Genomic DNA, 20,911 nt, shown 5'->3' on the forward strand with positions numbered 1-20,911 from the left:
GCAACTGCTGCTGCTTATCCAGCGGCTCCCGGAAAAGTGGGGAGGGAGACCCCGGGAGCTCTGGCGGGTGTCCTGGCGCGGCCCTGGAGGCACGGGCAAGGGGTGAGGGGTAACCACCGCCAAGCCGGGACGCTGCGCTGTGGCAGCCACCGCGTCGCGCATCCTTGCTTAGGGCAGGGGCCGAAGCCGAGGAGAGGAGAAGGGATGGGGGCGGGGGTGGGAGGTGTCCCTCAGCTTTCCATATCTCCAGACTGCACCTACCCTTTGGGCAGCGCTTGGTGCCTGTAGTCACCGACTGTGGGAAGGAGGATGCTTCTGTGTTATGGGGTTTCTGGGAGGGCTTCTCAGGCTACAAATCATGGAGAAAACCCGCACAAAGATGCGCTGGCGGCAAGGGGCCGATGCAGGGCAATTAACGGCGTGACTGCTTAGTGCCTCCTTTTGATGTGCAAATGTGCTGGCGGCTTTTGAGTTCCTAAACTTATTTGGAAAGGTTAAATGCACTTATATTTATTAGTTCAAGGAGGTTTGTCCTGCAAGTGTGAGTAGGTTGTCGGATGCAGCACCTGTTCTCTTCGTGTGGGAATTGCAATCTTCTGAGACGCAACGTATTTAAGTTAAATGGCAATGTCAGGGTTAACGGGTTTACCTCTGATGAGCATTTAGCATTTTGGTGCATATTACCCTTTAGAATGAGGATACAAGCAGGGAGAAGTGGTGTGTTTTTCCTATCTGTGTTTAAATTAAGCTAACTCAAGAACGTGGACCCAGGAAAGCCGGACTGCAGTAGATAACCCCAAATCTCAAGTCTTCTGTAAGAGTGCAATGCAAATTTTTTATTAAGAGTTAAACTTGTCACAAGTAACTGACTTGACTTTGGCTTATCTCTATAGAAACTGTAAGTGGGTTTCATTATAGATTTTTTTCTTTTTATTTCTGGGGTTAAGTGAATTAAGTGCAAATTAATTTTTTTTTTACTAAATTGGAACATGTTTTATGCCCAGTTCTCTAATAAAGGTGCACCATATAGAAAGTATTTTAGGGGAGAAATTATACACTGAAATGTGTAAGTTGTCTCTCTTCTTTAAACTTAAAACAACCTAAATCCCTAAGCCAATTGTAAGTTCCTGTTTGTTGCTATCCTTGTGAAGTATATTATAAAGTGTGTATAGAAAGTCTTATAAATGTTGTGTTAGTTATAAAATGCTATTTATAAATAACTACAGTAGGAAGGACAAAATGGAAAAACAAGCATTTGAAATTGTGATTTTATAGGCTTTAATATGTAAAAATGTAGGGAGTTAGATGAATAGACTTGGAGGCATGGATTTTTCTTTTGCTGCTCTATAAATTGAGAATTCTGTTTGAATTGAGCAGAACAGCTGGTATGAAACTTGCATAGTTTGCAGAAAATATGCAAAAATGTGTCTTCGATCAAATAGTTAACATGAAGGGTGTCTTGTAGTTTACTAGGAGAATGATTCAAAATAGTTTTAATATGGTACTGTATAGATTGTATTTATAAGAATGTTTGTGAATTTATCTAAAAAGTCATTTTAAGTTGTTTTCCTGCAGAAACAATCATTCTGATTGCATTTTGGAATGTTTTATTACAAATTCTAACCAATTAATTTTTAAGGAATAGGAATATCCTTAAAAGTATGAATTTTGAAATTTGCTAATGGTTTGAAAAACTTGTGTTCATCGTTTGTTTTAAATGTAGTTACATTAGTAGGTTGGTCTGGAGGGGGAGCTAGTGCCAAAGCAAAGTATCGCTTAATAGCTGTTTGAACTTTGAAAACACGTAAAACCATATTTTTTGACCAGGAGAAACATAAATTTTTAATTAAAAAAGTAGGGGAATTAATGTGGGCATATATCTGCACTTAGTTATTTGTAGGGTGCATATGTTATGATTACAAAGTCATCATCTGAAATAATGAAAGGAAGTGTTTGTTTCTTGAATTTCTCACGTAAAATGTCTGAAAATATGTCCTAGTGTGTGATAGTCTTTTCTCAACCTTCTTGTGCAGCACATTGAAAGGGAATATGTGTTCTTGACCCTTTGTGCAATTGTGTGTTAATTTTTTTCTTTATAATATTTGTAGTCCTAAAAAATGTTTCAAGCAGAGTCTTGTATAGGTGGAGATATTAATTTTATAGTAAGGTTGGTATTTTTCAAAAGTGGAAATACTTTAAAAAAGAAATGGAGGGCTGGGGTCATAGCGTAGTGATAGAGTACTTGCCTAGCATGTGTGAAGCACTGGGTTCGATTCTCAGCACCACATATAAATTAAAAAAAAAAAAAGTCCATTGACAACTTAAAAAAAAAAAGAAAGAAAGAAAGCAGTATCCCCGTGTTACTTCTTATTTATTTATTTATTTATTTATTTATTTATTTATTTATGTATTTATTTATTTTTCGGCGGACACAACATCTTTGTTTGTATGTGGTGCTGAGGATCGAACCCGGGCCGCACGCACGCGCTACCGCTTGAGCCACATCCCCAGCGCGCCCCCCCCCCCCGCCGTGTTACTTCTTAACCTTTATAATTGTTGTCTTCTATAATATAATGCAGGGGGTCTAGCTGATCTATTAAATTGAACTTGTATCTTTGATTTTGTGGTCTGTATCCCTTATTTAGATTTCTGAACTGTCATCAGTTAGATATGTTGTTTTATTTCTGATCATTCACATGTCTTTTAAATTCAAGCCTAGAAACTGATAATGATGTGTAGATTAAATCATTAGCATATTCACTTTTCTGAGGACAATAGTTGATTGTTATCCGTAAATTATGTAAAGAGTATCTCAGTGATGATAAATAAAAAATAATTTTTAAAATTTAATGGTTATTTTTGTTTTACTATAATCTGCAATTAGTAAATATCTTGGTTTAATTAAATGATAGATGTACCTGTTTCATTTTATAACACATACGTAAGTATAGAAGAAAGTGTGTCATTCCATTTTATGAACATAAAAGTAAATATTTTTTAAAAGTAAGTTTTTCTTTTCCTTTTGTGTATGTGTGTGTGTGTGTGTGGGGGGGGCGGGTACTGGGGATTGAACCAAGGCCCTCGAGGATGTTTGGCAAGTGAATTATATATACCTCTGAATTATACCCCCTGCCCTTTTTAAATTTTACTTTGAGATAGGGTCTTGCTAAGTTGCCCAGATTGACCTCCATCTTGTGATCCTCCTGCCTTAGTCTCCTAAATAGCTGGAATTATAGGTGAGTGCCAAAGCTCTGGGCTGGACTAATTTTTAAAGAGCCTTAAAAATATCTTCGGGGCTTGGGATGTGGCTCAAGCGGTAAGGCGCTCACCTGGCATGCACGGGGCGCTGGGTTCGATCTTCAGCACCACATAAAAATAAAATAAAGATGTTGTGTCTTCCGAAAATTAAAAAAGTAAATATTAAAAAAATTCTCTCTCTCTTTCTCTCTTTTAAAAAAAATCTTCAACAAAAGTATATTTTTTGGGTGTGTGTGTGCATTTAAAAAATGTGTTTGAATTGATTAATATCAAGTCTCAACTTTCTTCTCTCTACATTCTCTCTTGCCTAAATTTCCCCTCCTCCAACTACCCTTCCTTATCTCAGTTTTCTTTTTGGAATGATTTAAAATCAAACCAATAGGGACTGGGGATGTGGCTCAAGCGGTAGCCTGCTCGCCTTGCATGCGTGTGGCCCTGTTAGATCCTCAGTACCACATACAAAGATGTTGTGTCTGCCGAAAACTAAAAAATAAATATTAAAAATTCTCTCTCTCTCTCTTAAAAAAAAAATCAAACCAATAAAGTTAACCTTATCACTCAACTTGTGGAGGTTTTTCTTCCTTGACTAAATAACTTTATATGAATCTCTAAAATATTTTGAACATGTAACTTATATAAACTTTATATGATACTGCACATTTTTCTTTCAGTAAAGAAAGAGCAAATTAAATGTCTATGATATTATGCCATGGATGTCAATTACTTCTTGTACAACACTTCACAGAAAGCAGAACTATAGGGTTAATTTTATTTAAGGTTTCTTTTAAGAAGTCTTTATTTGATAAAACCTAGTATCCTACTCATATTACTATTTAAAAACATTTCTCTGTGATAGTTTTGGTCATAAAAAGATGAAGGGTGGAGCTGGGGTTGTAGCTCAGTGGTAGAGTGCTTGCCTGGCATGGGTGAGGCACTGGGTTTGATCCTCAGCACCACATATAAATAAATAAAAAAATACATAAAATAAAGATAATGTCTCCATTTACAACTAAAAACCAAGAATTGTACTGGTTGGTAGCCAGCCTTGTTGGAGATAAGGGAGTTCTCTTCTTCTTCTTCCTCTCCTCCTTCTTTTCTTCTTCTTCTTCTTTTCTTCTTTTCTTCTCCTTCTTCTTCTTCTTCTTCTTCCTTTTTTTTTTAAACTGTCTTTCCACTTTCTTCTATTTGTCACCCTTTCCTGGCAGTGGTAGGAAATATGAGAATTGACTTTGGGTTTTTCTTTTTTTCTTCTTTCTTTCTTAGGGATCAGAGGACATTTACAGGTAAAACATTAGTTCTTAATGTTATAATAGGTTTTTTTTTTTAAAATAATGAATTTGTTTACTTTTGAGATAGTAGGCAAAAGATCAGAACATCATTTTTATACTTTGGTGGTACTAGAGATTGAACCCAGGGCCTTGCACATGGTAGGTATGTGCTCTCTACAGAGCTGTTATTTCCAGTCTTTTAAATTTTATTTTTGAGCCAGGGTCTTGCTTGCTAGTTTCTTGTGCTAGTCTCTTAACTTGCGATCTTCCATCAGTCTCACCAGCATCTGGGATTACAGGTGTGTGCACCATGCACTGCAAAGTTTTAATATTTTTAATTGAAAAATAAATTTGTAACTTTATATGAAAAGGGAGATGGGACTAGTGGTGTATGTAGCCTAGTGATTAGAGCACATGCTTAGAATATAGGAGACCATAGATTCAATCCCCAGCACCAAAAAAACCCCCCCAAAAAACAAAGGGGTTGTGGAAGATGGTTCATGATTAAGGGTCATGGATCAGTCACATACTTATTCTACCTAATGTTTAATATAATCCCCTCTTCTACTTTCCTGGAGTGCATTCTCATGTCCCTTATTTTTATCTTCCATCTATAGAGTTCCTGACTTCGTGGAATTGGTTTTTATAAAAACAAATTCTTCACCTATTTTGTATGCCTCATTGCAATAATATCAAATACTATGTTCATTGAAGAGAGCTTTTAAAAAAATATTTTTAGCTGTAGATGGACATAATACTTTTTTAGTTTGTTTATTTAGCTTTTCTATGTGGTGCTGGGGATTGAACCCAGTGCCTCATGCATGCTAGGCAAGCTCTACCACTGAGCCACAACCCCAGCCCAAAGAAAACTCTTTTTTTTTTTTTTTTTTGTATTAGGGATTGAACCCAGGGGTGCTCTGCCATTGAGCTTCATCCTCAGCCCTTTTTATTGTTTATTTTGAGATGAGGTCTCCTGCCAGGTTGCCTAGGCTGGCCTTGAATTTGTGATCCTCAGCCTCCTGAGTAGCTGGGATTTTAGGAGTCTGCCCAGCTAAGAGAACTCTTAAACTCTTTGTGTTCCTCTACTTAAGGGAGTACTCTAAGTGGGTTTAAGCCAGCTATTGTGAAAAGTTCGAATGGAGTAAATGTATTTGATAATTAGAGCCCTAATTGTTTGATTCAGTTTTTCTAACATGTGGAGTTGTACTTGTACCTAAAGGAGAGATATATTTAGTAGAGATTCTGTTACAGTTTTTTGTGCTTTGAGTTCTTTGAATAACTATTCAGTTATCAAATGTCAAAAAATTAATAATTTTGAGAAAACCTATTCAAAGTTAGAGCTAAGTCAGGGTAAACATTTTGCTTTCTTTTTCATAAGTTTTAGATTTTCTCTTTTAGAAAATTTAGTGAAACTCTAGGGTTTAGGAAGGAGGTAATTGAAATTCTTGGCCAAAAGGCTCTTCTTTATGCTTGGTAAATTGAGCCTCAGCAGTGTTAGGAATGGATGTTTAGTGAGTAATCCTGATTGCCTCCTCTGACATAATTAGAGACAATTAGGCCTTCATTAATTAAAACTGTCTTCCCCCCCCCCCCCTAAGGTTCAAATATTAGAAGTATCAGCTTGATAAATAGTGGTGTATGTAGCCTAGGGATTAGAGTTTGTCAGTTATGCTAGGATGAGAGATAATAGTTGCCCTTAAAAGAGATTCTATTAGTGCTTAAATTATAATAGCACAGGATGTAATGAAAATGAAATCACCAAAGAAGTTTGTTTGGAACAATTTTGTTAGACCAGATAAGGGTAACAGAATATATCCTCTATTCTGTAACTGTCTGCAGAGACTTGGAGCAATACAGATAGTTCCTAAAATAAAATAATGATAAATAAGTGTTTTAATAGGAATTATGTACAAATTTCCTCTGTATGTTTGTACAGTTTTTTTAAAGATAGATAGAGAATTTTTAAATTTTTATTCTTTTTCAGTTTTTTGGCGGACACAACATCTTTGTTTGTATGTGGTGCTGAGGATCGAACCCGGGGCGCACGCATGCCAGGCGAGCGCACTACTACTTGAGCCACATTCCCAGCCCTATACAGTTCTTAATACTTTGTTTCCATTGCAAATGTAAGGCTGGAAAATAAAGTACCTAACTTTTGGAAATTCTAAAGGGAAAAGGATCTGAAGTTTGGAAGAATGCTGCTTTCTTTATGTTTTAGTGATATAGTACTTTTTATAGTTTCCGGAGAGCTGTAAGATCTTGAAGCTAAAATCAGAATTCCTTATTTGTTTAAGTGAAATTTTGTTTTCTTACTACTTTTACTGAGGTATAATTGGTAAATAAAATTATATAAATTTAAGGAGTACAATTTTATTACTATATGTATACATTATGAAATGGTTACTACAATTAGTAATTATTACAGTGATTACTAGTCAAGCTAATTAACAGTCAAGCTAATTAACATGTTAATTAGCTCACACAGTTAACCATTATATGTGTGTACTAAGAACATTTAAGATCTCCTCTTTTAGCAAATTTCGAGTATTCATGACAGTATTACTAACTATAGTCAGCCCGATATATATTAGATCTCCAGAATTTATTTATCCTGTATAAAACATCTTGCACTGAAATTTTTGTACCCTTTAACCAGCATCTTCCCGTTTTCCCCTGTCCCTAGTAACCACCATTCTATTTTCTGCTTCTATGAGTTTGACTTTTTAAAATTTCACATAGAAATGAGATCTTATAGTATTTGTCTTTCTGTGCCTTGCTTATTTCACTAAATATAGTGTTCTCTGGTTTCATCCCAATGACAGTGTAGGGGAGGCAAAACTTTTCCTTTATCCTTTCAGGTTTTTCCCCCTAACCAGGGCCTGAGAATTAAATTAACATAAGATAGATCAACAAGAGAAAAGAATACAAATTTATTTAATACAAGTTTTATATGACCCAGAAGCCTTCATAAAGAAATGAAAACCTAAAGAGTTGAATGCTTACATACTCAATAGAACAGTGGCTTGTGTCCCAGTGACTTGGGAAGTTGAGTATCATGAGTTTGAGTCCAGCCTCAGCAACTTAGTGAGACTCTGTCTCAAAATAAAAAGGGCTGGAAATGTAGTTCAGTGGTAAAGTGCCCTTGGTTCAGTCCGGAGTATCCTCCTGTTCTCCCCAAAAAAGTAACTTGTAAAAAAGCAACCAAATTATATGAGGAGACTTAAATGATAAGAAATATTTTAATAAGGTTTGTACAGAATTCTCTCCATTTCAGCCTCTTCTCCTCAGTAAGAATGTTGATTCCATTTAGTATCAGGAAGGTATCTTTCATGTGGGAATTTCATCTCCTGCTTTTAAGATATGGAAGATTAGAATGATTCTCAGGTGCCTTTAACTCAAAATTATCAATATGCCAGAATGGCCTGTTATTTACTTTTTCAACAGGATTTCTTCCTTTTTTAAGGCTGGATAAGATTCCACTTTACATATGCTTACACATACATTTGACCCCCTGCAGCCCTGTATCCCACAGATTGATAGAGCCTGGGATGTAACTCAGTGGTAGAGCACTTGCCTAGTATGCACAGAGCCCTGGGTTTGCTCTCCATTATTGCCATGAGCAAACAAAACAAACAAAAAGTCCCCACCAAAAATATTCAAGAGACTGAAGATTGTAAATATTTGGGGAGGAGGAACAACAACAAAAAAACCTGTATCCATCCCGAAAATGTATAGACTCTTTCTTGTTGTTATGATACAACAAGTATGGTATAACAGCTATTTATTTAGCATTTGCATTGTGTTAAGCATTATAAATGATCTAGAGATCATCTAAAGTGTATGGTAGGAAAAAAAGTATATGGTAGGATTGCATGGGTTATATGCAAATACTATGCCCTTTTATATAAGGTAATAGGGTATCTGTGCTTTTAATTATTTGTAGGGGTAGTTATTTGTATTCTAGAACCAATCCCCCACAGGTACTGAGGGGCCATACTATATTTTCTTTACTCATAGATGGACACACCTAGGTTGATTTCATATTTTATCTATTGTAAATAATACTTCAAAGAACATGGTGGTAAAAGATCTCTTACATACTGATTTCATTTTCTTTGAAGGTATACCCAGAAGTGGGATTATTGGAGCATATGATAGATGTGTGTTTTATTCTGGAAGAATCTGCATAGTGTTTTTTTATAATGATTGTACCAGTTACCACCAACAGTGATAAAAGGGTTTTCTTTTGTGTACTTTCTTGTCAACACTTGCTGTCCTTTGTCTTTATGTGAGTAGTCACTACCAGGTGTAAAATGATATCTCATTGTGATTTTTTTTTTGTTCTAATTAGTTATACATGACAGTAGAATGAACTTTAACACATCATACATAAATGGAGTATAACTTCTCGTTCTTCTGTTTGTATATGATGTAGAATCACATTGGTTGTATAGCCATATATGCCATAGGGTAATAATGTCCAATTAATTTTACTATCCTTCCTCCTACCATACCTGCTCCCCTCCCTTCACTTCCCTCTGCCTAATCCAAAATAACTCTATCCTTCCCTAGCCCTGCTCCCATTATTTTGAATTAGTATCTACATTATCAGAGAAAACATTTCACCTTTGGTTTTTTGGGATTGGCTTATTTCACTTAGCATGATATTCTCCAGTTCCATACATTTACCTCAAATGCCATAATTTCATTCTTCTTTTTTTAAAAGTATTTTTTTAGTTGTAGATGGACACAATACTTTTATTTATTTATTTATTTATTTATTTATTTATTTATTTATTTATTTATTTATATGTGGTGCTGAGGAATGAACCCAGTGCCTCACACATGTGAGGCAAGCGCTCTGCCACTGAGCCATAACCCCAGCCCAATTTCATTCTTATTTAAGGATGAATAATATTCCATTGAGTATATATACACCACTGTTTCTTTCTTTATCCATTCATCTGTTGAAGGACACCTAGCTTGGTTCCATAGTTTAGCTGTTGTGAGTTGAGCTGCTATAAACATTAATGTGGCTGCATCAATGTAGTATGCTGATTTTAAGTCCTTTGGATATAAACTGAGGAGTAGGATAGCTGGGTCAAATGGTGGTTCCATTAGAAATTTTCTGAGGAATCTCCATACTGCTTTCCATAGTGGTTACACCAATGTGCAGTTCTACCAGCAATGTATCATTGTGGGAATTTTGGTACCAGGGATTGAACTCAGGGGCACTCAACCACTGAGCCACATCCTGGGCCCTATTTTGTATTTCACTTATTTGTATTTTATTCAGGGTCTCACTGAGTTGCTTAATGCCTCACTGTTGACAAGGCTGGCCCCGATCTTCCTGGCTTATTGTGATTTCGATTTACATTTCTATTGTTATTAGCAATGATGAGCATTTATTCATATACTTGTTGGCTGTCTGTCAGTCTCTCTGTCTATCTATCTATCTTATATTATTTGGTGGTGCTGATGATCAAACCCAAGGCCTCATGCATGTTTAGACACGCACTCTACCAATGAGCCACATCCCCAGCTCTACATGTGTTCTTTTGAAAAATGTTTATTTAGGGCCTTTGCCTGCTTTTTAATTGGGTTATTTGTATTCTTGATATTGAGTTGTTTAAGTTCTTTAATTACTGAGTTCCTTCATAGTAATTTATTTATTTATTTGCGAACAAAGAAAATTACATTTGTTTGGGGTTAATTAGGATTACAGTCTGGGAAAACAGAGTCAAGCAATCTTGAAAATGTATTCTCCCTTCTCAGTAATTTTAAAAAAGAAGTTTGTTGAAGTATAATTTATATACCATAAAATTCACAGCTCAAGTTTTAGTAAATTTATACAGTTGTGCAACAATGGTCCCTCCACTCTGGTTTTAGAACACTTTTATCTTCCAAAAATCTCCCTCTTTCCCATTTGTAGTCAATCCCTGCTCCTATCTCCAGCTCTAGGCATCCACTGATGTCCTTTTTTGTCTCTATAGTTTTGCTATTTCTAGAAATTTGACATTAATGGATTATGTAGTTTTTTTTGTTCCTGCCTCATTTCATTTAGCATATATCTGTTTAATAATCTGAATGAATGGATAAAGTAGAAAGTCTTTAAACTTAGAATCCGGAGACTTGAATGCTAGTGTCAGCTCTGCCACCAAACGAATGAACTTGTGCAAGCCAATTATCTCCTTTGGGTCTGTGTTTTTTGTCCATAAAATGAATTACTTTCTTATATTCCATTTTTCACAGCTAAGTGGATTATGAACCTTTTCCTAGAATGTACTTTAACTCTTTCCTTTAAGTATTTGTTCTTTTTTCCTCCTTCTGAATCCCAAAATGAGGCTTATGTCTACAATGGTCTTAATGTTTGCATCCTCCCATATTGAAATCTAATGGTATTAAAAGGTGGAGACTTTGGAAGGTGATTAGGTCAGTGGGTGGGGGGGGGGGGCGGCAGAGCCCTCAGGGAAGGACAAGTTTGAGGCAACTTGTTCCCTTCTGACATGTGAGGTACTATGGTACCATCTATGAAGCAGAGTGAACCCTCACCAGATACTGATGGAGCCTTGATCTTGGTCTTTGTGTCATCCAGAATTGTGAGCAGTACATTTCTGTTGTTTATAAATTATTCAGTCTAAGGTATTTTGTTATATCATTCTGAACAGATTAAGATATGGTGCTAAGAGCCACAGCTAAGTAATGTGATGCATGGCACTTTTGGTTGTAAGGTGACGCCAGCTAGCCATTGAGAGATATGATTATGTTAAGATTTGCATTCATATGGATATTGGACTCCTGCTGTTCACCTCGGTCTGCTACGGGACTCCTGGAGAGTTCCCATTGGTTGGGGAAGTACAGTAGGAGGGAATTCCGGGGGAGGAACTTGTGTTCCAGGTTCTGGTAGAACACCACCGCGTGGGTGGACTGGCTTCTTCCCGGACGTGTACGGGTATTGGCGGCATTTTCAAAAATAAAGTTTTGTTCCTGCTTGAGTGGCTCGTGATTCTGTGCCCAGCCAGACTGCGGCAATATGGCCTAATAGACATTCAGCAATGAACAAATTTGGGATTGTATGTAAGCATCCAAATGGGTGATTAAACATTTTGTTGGGTGTTTCTTAATTTATGTGCACAACTCAGAGTTAATCAAATGCTTAGTTAATAAAGATTTTTGAAGAAAATAAAGTCATAGTTGACTAATTTTCTGAGTTGGAGCTATAGAAGTGTTTTAAACTTGTTATGAAGGTGAGAGAAAAATTATTCTTCTTAGTTATTTTTTGTTTTGGTGGCAGAATGAGGGGCAAAGCAACTTTAGATTAAGTTTGTGCCAAGCTGGCCTCAAGGCAGTCAAGTGGAGTTAGACTGTTTTTCAGAGAGCAATAGGAAATGGATGGAAAGATTGTCCTAGAGGTAAAGCCGACAGGTAACAAGCTAGGACAGCTGGGCACAGTGGCGCATGCCTGTAACTCAGCGGCTCTAGAGGCTGAGGCAGGAGGATTGCGAGGTCAGAATCAGCCTCAGCAACGGCGAGGTGTTAAGCAACTCAGTGAGACCCTGAATAAAATACAAATAAATAAAATACAGAATAGGGTGGGGGATTGTGGCTCACTGGTCCAGTGCCCCTGAGTTCAATCCCTGGTAACCCCTCAAAACAACAACAACAATAACAAAACAACCACCACCAAAACCCAAAAACAACTACAATAACAAAACCCAAGCTAGGACAAAAATACTAATATAAGGGCTTAAAAAAATAGGGTATGTGTGTATTTGTACATGTGTGTATAAAAGGACTAAAGATCTGACTGAATAGACTGATATCAGGTATATGCCAAAGGGGTAATGTCCACTTTCAGTACAGAATTAAAAAGAAAGGCACTGATTACAGCTAGCTAAATTTAAAGATCAGAATGTTGTCACTACTCAAATATTCAAATAATCTGACTCTTAGCTTCAAGTTTTTTGTATTACCTATAATAGTGGGAAGTATGGCTATAAAATGATTGAAATCTATTTTTATCCCACATTTTAGAATGTGTGAGTGGTATGCCACAGAGCAGATATTATGGAGAGGGAAATAATCTATAAATATATTTTAATGATGGTATCATTACAGCAGTATAAGGAAATTTGTTTTATGTTTTATAGTCATTTCTGTTCAAAAGTAGTATTTCTAATATAGGTAAACCACTTTATGATAACCAGAACTATCCCCATATCAAACCTATATTTAATGTATAAAGATTTGTCACTTTTGACAATATTGTAAAAATTGTGTTAAGAATTTAAAGCAATTCCAAAAGTTGAATCCCAGAGCTTTTAATGTAATGGCAGCATTCTAGTAGTAAGTGTAGAGCTTTTTATGGCAAAAATATTCTTTTGAATATATGATATGCCATACTTATTTTAACACATATAAAGTACCTAAATACAAATTGTGTAATTGGAAAGATTCCAATGTGAATATAAGAAACTTCTTTCTAAAACTTCTAAGCCTTCAAAATATTAAAGACCACCATCAATTATATTTTCTCAGGAAATTTTTATTTTTAGTCATAATAATAAATGGGCAACTGTCAGGTGAGAGAACTATTTCTAGGATTAAAATTCCTCTTTATATAGTTCTTTCAAATACTTGTTAAGAAAATTGATATTAAGGATTTCTTGATACTATCTTCATATTTATGCAGAAAATCAGAGCAAGTCTAGAACCACATTAAAGCAACAAGAATGATTTTATCTAAAACCTTTGTTAAAGAATAAATGAGGTAATATACAACAGAAGACACAGACCATCATTACCTTAAATGAGATACAGAGGCTGGCTTCAAAAGAATAAGTCAAAAGAATAAGAGAATTTGTGCTGCTCTACTAATTAAGTAAAAATGAAATGAACAATTAATTAGAAAATATGTTCTAATATACTTGCTTGTGTTGGTTGGCAGTTCTTTTTCACTTCCTATAAAGGCCATTTCAGAACCCTTTTTAGTGCCTGATTCTACTATACTGCTCTTGGATTTTGTGGGTTGTTCCAGTTAATCCATATGAGTAGATTAAGGAGATTAAGACCATCCAGTAGGAACTACTTAATTTTTGCTTTTTCTCTTTCTTTAATTTGTGTTAATTTCTCTTTCCTATTTGGTACCAAGGATGTGTCCTTTTTACCTCAGGACTACCTATTTTATTTATTCCACCTGCTACAATGTGTAGCTCCATTAATTATTTCTTCAATCCTTTTTATCTCACTCATCTTTAACAATATCTTTAATGGCCTAAACGAAACCTTTCTTATTCTTTCTTCCCCCTTTTTATCCACCTTCTCCCTTTTTAAAAAATTGATTTAAAAAAAATAAATGACAGTGGAATGCATTACAATTCTTATTACACATACACAGCACAATTTTTCAGATCTCTGGCTGTATGTAAAGTATGTTGACACCAATTCATGTCTTCATACATGTACTTTGGATAATGATGTCTATCATATTCCACCATACTTGCTAATCCCCTGCCCCCTCCCACCTCCTCCCTTTTTATTTTTTCTTTTGTATTGTCCAGCAATCCATCAATGGGGGGTGGTGGTAGAGAGTATGTCTGTTTTGTCAATTTTGTTATCTTCTTTTTCACAACTATTCTTTCTGTTGTTACCAGTGACTTTCTGAATCCCCAAATGGGAACTTTTGTAGTCTTCCTGCTTCGAATTTGACACTGTGAGCCCCTTGTCTTCCTCTATTCTGCTTAAAACTTTGTAGTCCTCCTGGCTTTCCTATAGATCCTGGTTGCTTCTTTTTTTCATGTACAGGTTCAACTTGTTTCTCAGGTATTTGCCTTATACTTGTTCCTCTAGCCCTTTTGCCTTTCAATGGTAACTGTTCCTTTGGCTTTTAGTAAGAGCACTTAACAGATAATTCCTCTACCATAATTTCTGGAATTTAAGTTTTCTCCTGGAGATTGCCACTTGATCGCCATGCCCCAATTTGAGCTTTCTTTCTTTTGAAATGCGCTTGTTCTTTTTTTTTTTTTAAAGAGAGAGTGAGAGAGAGAGAGAGAGAGAGAGAGAGAGAGAGAGAGAGAGAGAGAGAGAGAATTTTTAATATTTATTTTTTAGTTCTCGGCGGACACAACATCTTTGTTGGTATGTGGTGCTGAGGATCGAACCCGGGCCGCACGCATGCCAGGCGAGCGTGCCACCGCTTGAGCCACATCCCCAGCCCTGAAATGCACTTGTTCTTTTGAATTTTCCTTTCTCTATTATTGGCTTATCCTTCCTATTATCTAAACTTGAATTAGTCATTGAATCCTTGTCAGATCTATTTAGTTGTTAAATTATGAATTTTTTTACTGCAGTGTTTGTCTATTTCATCTGTTCTTTTTATTTCATTTGTTACTCTAACAGTTCAGGTTTTTATCATCCCTAACATATGAATTAATAATTATAATTTGGAAATTGTTATGAAAGAAGAAGAGGAGGTAAAGGCACTTCTATTAGGGTGTGATGAGTGGCGATGGTTGTATTGAAAGGAGGTAACATTTAAGCTTAGCATAAAGAATAAATGAGGGCATTCTGGGCAGACAAACTGAGGAAAGCCTTTTTAGAAATGTATTATATGTTGTCAGCTTATGAGTTTTTTGCCTTAATCCTACTGCAAGTATGTATTTTTCCTTTTGGCGTATGTTATTGCCTTCTTCAGGTATTTAATATCAGTGAATGAGCATATAAAGCAGAGCAACACCTAGTAATGTGTATCTTTCTTTTTTTGGTACTGGAGATTGAACCCAGGGATGCTTAACTACTGAGCCACATCTCCAGCACCCCCTGCTCCCCTTCCTCTTTAATTTTTTAAAAAACTTGTAGTTATTTTAAAACAGGGTCTTGCTAAGTTGCTTTGGGCCTAAGTTGCTGAGACTGGCTTTGAACTTGCTATCATCCTGCCTCAGCCTCCCAAATTGCTGGGATTACAGGTGTGTGCCATCAGGCCAGACTCAGTAACATATTTTTATTACCTAGCTTTATTACCTAGTTAATCCATGGTAACATATAGGGTAGTGAAAAGTGAGCACTCCTGCATTGAAGATTTGAAACCTGACTAAAATTTGCATTGAAAGCTATCTTGAAGATTCCTGACTACTTGGAATGTAAATAAATGGGCAGCTGTTATCAGTCTGTAGATTTGTGGTTTTATTTTTTTATTTCTACCTCTGAACATGTGTGATTATAGGGTTGGGTAATATATTTATATTAATAGCCACTAATCCTGAAAATAAACTAACTGAAAGCTACACCAAGTAAAGAGATAACTTACTATTTTTGCATCCTTAGATAAAAAAATAAGAAGCATTAAAATAACAATTCAGAAATAGCTTAGATATAAAGATGATTTATTGACTGTGCAAATAGGAAGAATAGTGGTAGTCTAGGAATTTAGATTATGCCTTCAGAGTACTGTATTTCCTGTCTTCATTTCTCTCTGTTGGTCTCATATATAGTTAGAAAAGAGAAGCAGGGAAAGGAAAAGGATTTTGCATTTTTTTGGTGCTGAGCTATATCCCCAGCCCAAGCATTTTGCATTTTATCTACACCGAGGCAGCTATGTTATCTCTAGAAGACAGACATTTCTAAATTTAATAGTCAAAACTCTTCCCCCCCCCAATTTAATATATTTTCTTTATTTGTCCATGCTTTTTTTAAAAAAATATTATTCATTTTAAAGCTTATGTACAGTAAAATTCAATTTTGGGATGTGTAGTTCTACAGGTTTTGGCAAATACACCATCTTAATCAAAACAGTTTCTGCTACTGACTTTTTAGTTAGCCTTTCCCCATACCTTCAACTCCCTGTTATACTGCTCCCAGGGCCATTTTGCTTTTTCAGATTATCAGGTGAATGGCATTATAGTTATATAAACATTTGGATCGCCCTCTTTTACTTAGAAAATGCATTTGAGGTTCATTCATGTTGTGGGTATCAATCCTTTGTTCCTTTTCATGCTGAGTAGTAATCCATAGTGTACCATGGTTTATTTATTCATCTGTTGAAAGACATTTGTGTATTTCTGTTTTTGGGTAGTTTTGACTAAAGCTGCTATAAGCATTCATGTAAGGTCTTTGTGTGATTATAAGTTTTCATTTTACTTGAATAAATACCTAGGAATAGGGTTGCTGGATCATATGGTAAACATGTTTAATTTTGCAAGAAACTGCCAAATTGTTTTCCAAAGTGGCTCTACTATTTTTAAATTCCCACCAACAGTGTATGATAGTTCTAGTTGCTCCATATCCTTGCTAGTCCTTGGTATAACCATTTTTTTTTAAAGAAAATTTTTATCTCTTATAATAGATATAGTTGTATATCATTCACATTTTCTGAATGATCAATTAAATTAATTGAGTGTATTTTTATGTGGTTCAGAATACCCTTCTTTAATAATTTGAGAGTGCTTATCTTTTTTGAATATTTTTTTAAACAATAGTAAATGACTTCGACAAGGCTTTGTTTATTTTTCAAAAATAATAATTAAAAAAATTTTTTTCAGCAACATGTTTGATACCAGTTGTCTCTGGATGCTATAGGGGTATAGCTTAAGAAACAATTTACTTAGTTACTTGTATATTTATTTATATAGTACTAGGTATTGAACCCAGGGGTGCTGTATCACTGAGTTATATTCCTGCCCCTTTTTATTTTTTGAAACAGGTCTTGCTAAGTTGCTGAGTCTAGCCTTGAACTTGCAGTCCTCCTGCCTCAAGACTTCCAAGTTTCTGGGAATACAGGTGTGCACTACTGTGCCCAGCAAGAAGCAACTTTTATTTTGAGCAGGGAGAACGACAAACTGTTTTACTGCTGCTATATCACACAACTCCAGGGGCCCACCATTCATATTGGGAAAAAAAAAGTTTCCAGGGGTTGTGCAATGCAGTAGTCCTGGCTGTATATATATTTGCATTCATTTTCTAGGATTATTGATAATTAAACTCCTTGGGAAAGTACTGTACTATCCAATGATGCATTTAACAAGTATTTTTTTCATTTAAAATGAAATTTTGTTGAGGAGCTGGTTCTAAAGAAATACTCTATAGGATCAGACTTGGGAGAAAGAGAGGCCTATTCCAGATATTCCATTTAATTGTTTTACCATGAGTGACTTTAGGCATCTCATGTAGCTGCTTTGAGCCATTTTTTTTTTTTTATCAGAAAAACAGGGTTGATAATATCTCCTATTTATAGATGAGGTAGAAATAATCATGTAAAATACCTGATACAGAGTAGACCTCTTTAAGTTGCAGCTGCTTTCACTTCTATTTCTTGCCACTACTTAGTGCTGATTACCCATCCAGCATATTAAACAAAAGTTTAGGTTTCCAGAAAGGCAGGGAACATATAATTTGAAAGAAAATTAAAACATTTACTATTTAATATTTCAAAAGCTTATTGAAATAGTAATCATGATAGTTATAATAAATCTTAGTTGTTATTTTGAATTTAATAGGGAGGAAGCTGGGGATTTGGCTCAGTAGTAGAGCATGTGTGAGGCTCTGGGTTCAAACTTTAGCACTGCAAAAAAAAAAAAAAAAAGATTATAGGCAGAAATATACTATTATATTTTCTGACTTTGGAACCTCTGAAGATCTTAATCTGGTTTTAGCACTACCACTAGGACTGTCTCCATGTCATGCTTGTGTTAAAGACTATAAAATATATAACCTGATGTTTAGGGTCTTAAAAATGCAATTTACTTATTTGAGATGAAGGTACTTGCATGAACACTAGTTTGAATCATTAGGTCTGCCCAGTAAAGTGAGAATATTTTAGGTCCTAGGGTTTTATAAGATTTTATATCAGGGCCTCACATGTACTAGGTGAGTGCTCTACCACTGAGCCACAACCCCAGCCCTGGACTATTCTTTTTTTTTTTTTAATATTTTATTTTTTAGTTATCAGCGGACACAACATCTTTGTTTGTATGTGGTGCTGAGGATCGAACCCGGGCCGAACGCATGCCAGGCGAGCGCGCTACCGCTTGAGCCACATCCCCCGCCCTGGACTATTCTTAATGTATTGGGGGGCTGAGGTGGGAGGATTGTTTGAGTTCATGAGTTTGAGACTGGCCTGGGCAACATAATAAGACCCCATCTCAAAAACTGAAAAGTCTTAACTGTTGAAGTGTTTATGTAGTAATAATGGTTTTGTTTCCTTGTTTGGTTTTTAACTACCTACCATGGTGTTTTCTGTGTATTAGATCCGTTGGTTTTTATACCTTTGTATAGTCAAGGTGTTTTATAACTTCCAGCCAAATTAGTTTTTTTTTCCCTCTCATATGGACTTTTGTAATAATATGGACAAAAAGTAAGAAATATAATTAAAGGTTATCTTTTTCCATTTCAAGTAAGTGATACATTAAGAATAGTCCAGGGCTGGAGGTGTGGCTCAGCAGTAGAGTGCTTGCCTAGCATGTGCGGGGTTCTGGGTTCGATTCTTACCACATAAAAATAAATAAATAAAAAGGCATTATGTCCCAATCCAGCCTTAAAATATCATGCTAAGTGAAGTAAGCCAATCTCAAAGAACCAAAGGCTGAATGTGCTCTCTGATAAGTGGATACTGATCCATAATGGGAGATGGGGGCATGGGAAAAATGGAGGAACTTTGATTGGGCCAAGGGGAGGGAGAGGAGTGGGTATGATGGAGGGAAGATGGTGGAATGAGATGGACATCATTACCCTAGGTACATGTATGACTGCACATATGGTGGGATGCTACATTGTGTACAACTAGAGAAATGAAAAATTGAGCTGCAGTTATGTACAATGAATCAAATGCATTCTGCTGTCATCTTCACCTAATTAGAATAAATAAATAAATTAAAAAAAAAAGAATAGTTCAGCCTTGGTAGGCATGTGGTGTAGACTTGTAATCTCATTGACTTTGAGAGGCCAAGGCAGGAGTATTGCAGTTTGAGGCTAGCCTTGGCAATTTAGTGAGACCCAGTCTCAAAGAATAAAAAGGACTGAGAGAGAGCTCTGTTGTGAAGTGTCTTTGGGTTCAATCCCTAGTTAAAAACTAAACAAAAAATCCCAAAACATAACAACAACAAAAAAGCCCAACATTTTTCAGTTTGACCTACCATGGCAAAGATTGTAATTTTTTTTTCCAAATTTCTATTGTCAACTTTTTTCAGGTTAACAAAACTTAGTATTTACTAGGCACTGTTGTACTTGCTAAAAGACCAAGTTTCTGAGGTTCTCTTGCAGCTAGGTATAACCTTATTGATTAAATTCTGATCAATGATATGGAAATGGAAGTATGTGGTGCTTCCTAACATTGTGTTTAAAGGGAGCGATATACTCTTATTTAACTTTTTCTCCACTTGCCAACTTAGATCATGAAGATGGGGCTATACTTTAGGGATGGTAGAATAGAGAGCTGGGAAGATCATGTATATTGATGGTATGGTAGAGTAGCCCAGAACTACTATTTTCAGTTTATGTTGGAGAAAAATAAACTTCTATTTTGTTTAAACCACAGTTTTATGAGTTTTTCTGTTATGCATAGCTGAATGTACCCATACCTCCATTGTGAGGCAACTCCTCTTCTCCTTTCTGATCTGTTGTTGAACTCTTGGCATAATTTCACTTCTGTGCTTCTAAATCCCTGAAGTCTCTTGGTCACTATATTTTCCACAATATTTATTCACAGGAACAGTATTGCAGTTAGAAGCTGCTTTACATGGTAGTTAATATTGCTGCTGAAATTTTAATTACTTAAACTTTAGACGGAAATATACAGGAGTGTGTAAATATATAGGTGATGTTAGTTAAAGGGTACAAAGTTAAAGAGCACAAAGTAGAGATTTTATATCCCAATGAAAAAGATTAATTCCTGATGAAAAAGGTTAATAATTAATGAATTAATTCCTAATGAAAATGATTAGTTAGATTTGGATATCTGAAATTATTAATGAAAATTACCAGAATTATTAATTATTGGAGTTTTTGGAATTTGAAAATTTTGGAATCATTAAAAATTATTGGAATTACTGAGACAGATTTGTTCTCATAAAACTTAGAATAATTAACAGTTTCTGCAAAACATTTGATTTGTATTGCCTGTCTTTGATAAAAACCTTGTTTTCTAACCTTGTCAGTCATAGAAAATGAATTTTACCTCCTACTTATCCAAAAGCTGCTTTATGATGAGTTCTAACAGATGTTTATTAAAAAAATAAAAGATAACAAGTATTGGTGAAGATGTGGAAAAAAAGGAACACTTGTACACTGTTGGTGGGAATATAAATTAGTACAACCATTATGGAAAACTATGAAAATTTCTCAAAAACTTAAAAATAGACCTGGGAATTTAGCTCATTGATAAGGTGTTTGGTGAG

At 35.5% G+C, this 20,911-nt stretch overlaps 1 protein-coding gene across 2 annotated transcripts in view; it reads left to right on the top strand.

Moving 5' to 3' along the window:
• The window catches only part of FUT8 (fucosyltransferase 8), a 349,337-nt gene that overhangs the window by 1,456 nt on the left and 326,970 nt on the right, over positions 1 to 20,911 (top strand). The window lies entirely within an intron of this gene.

Source organism: Spermophilus citellus, assembly GCF_964194105.1.
Source record: "Spermophilus citellus genome assembly, chromosome: 4".
NCBI lineage: Eukaryota > Metazoa > Chordata > Mammalia > Rodentia > Sciuridae > Spermophilus > Spermophilus citellus.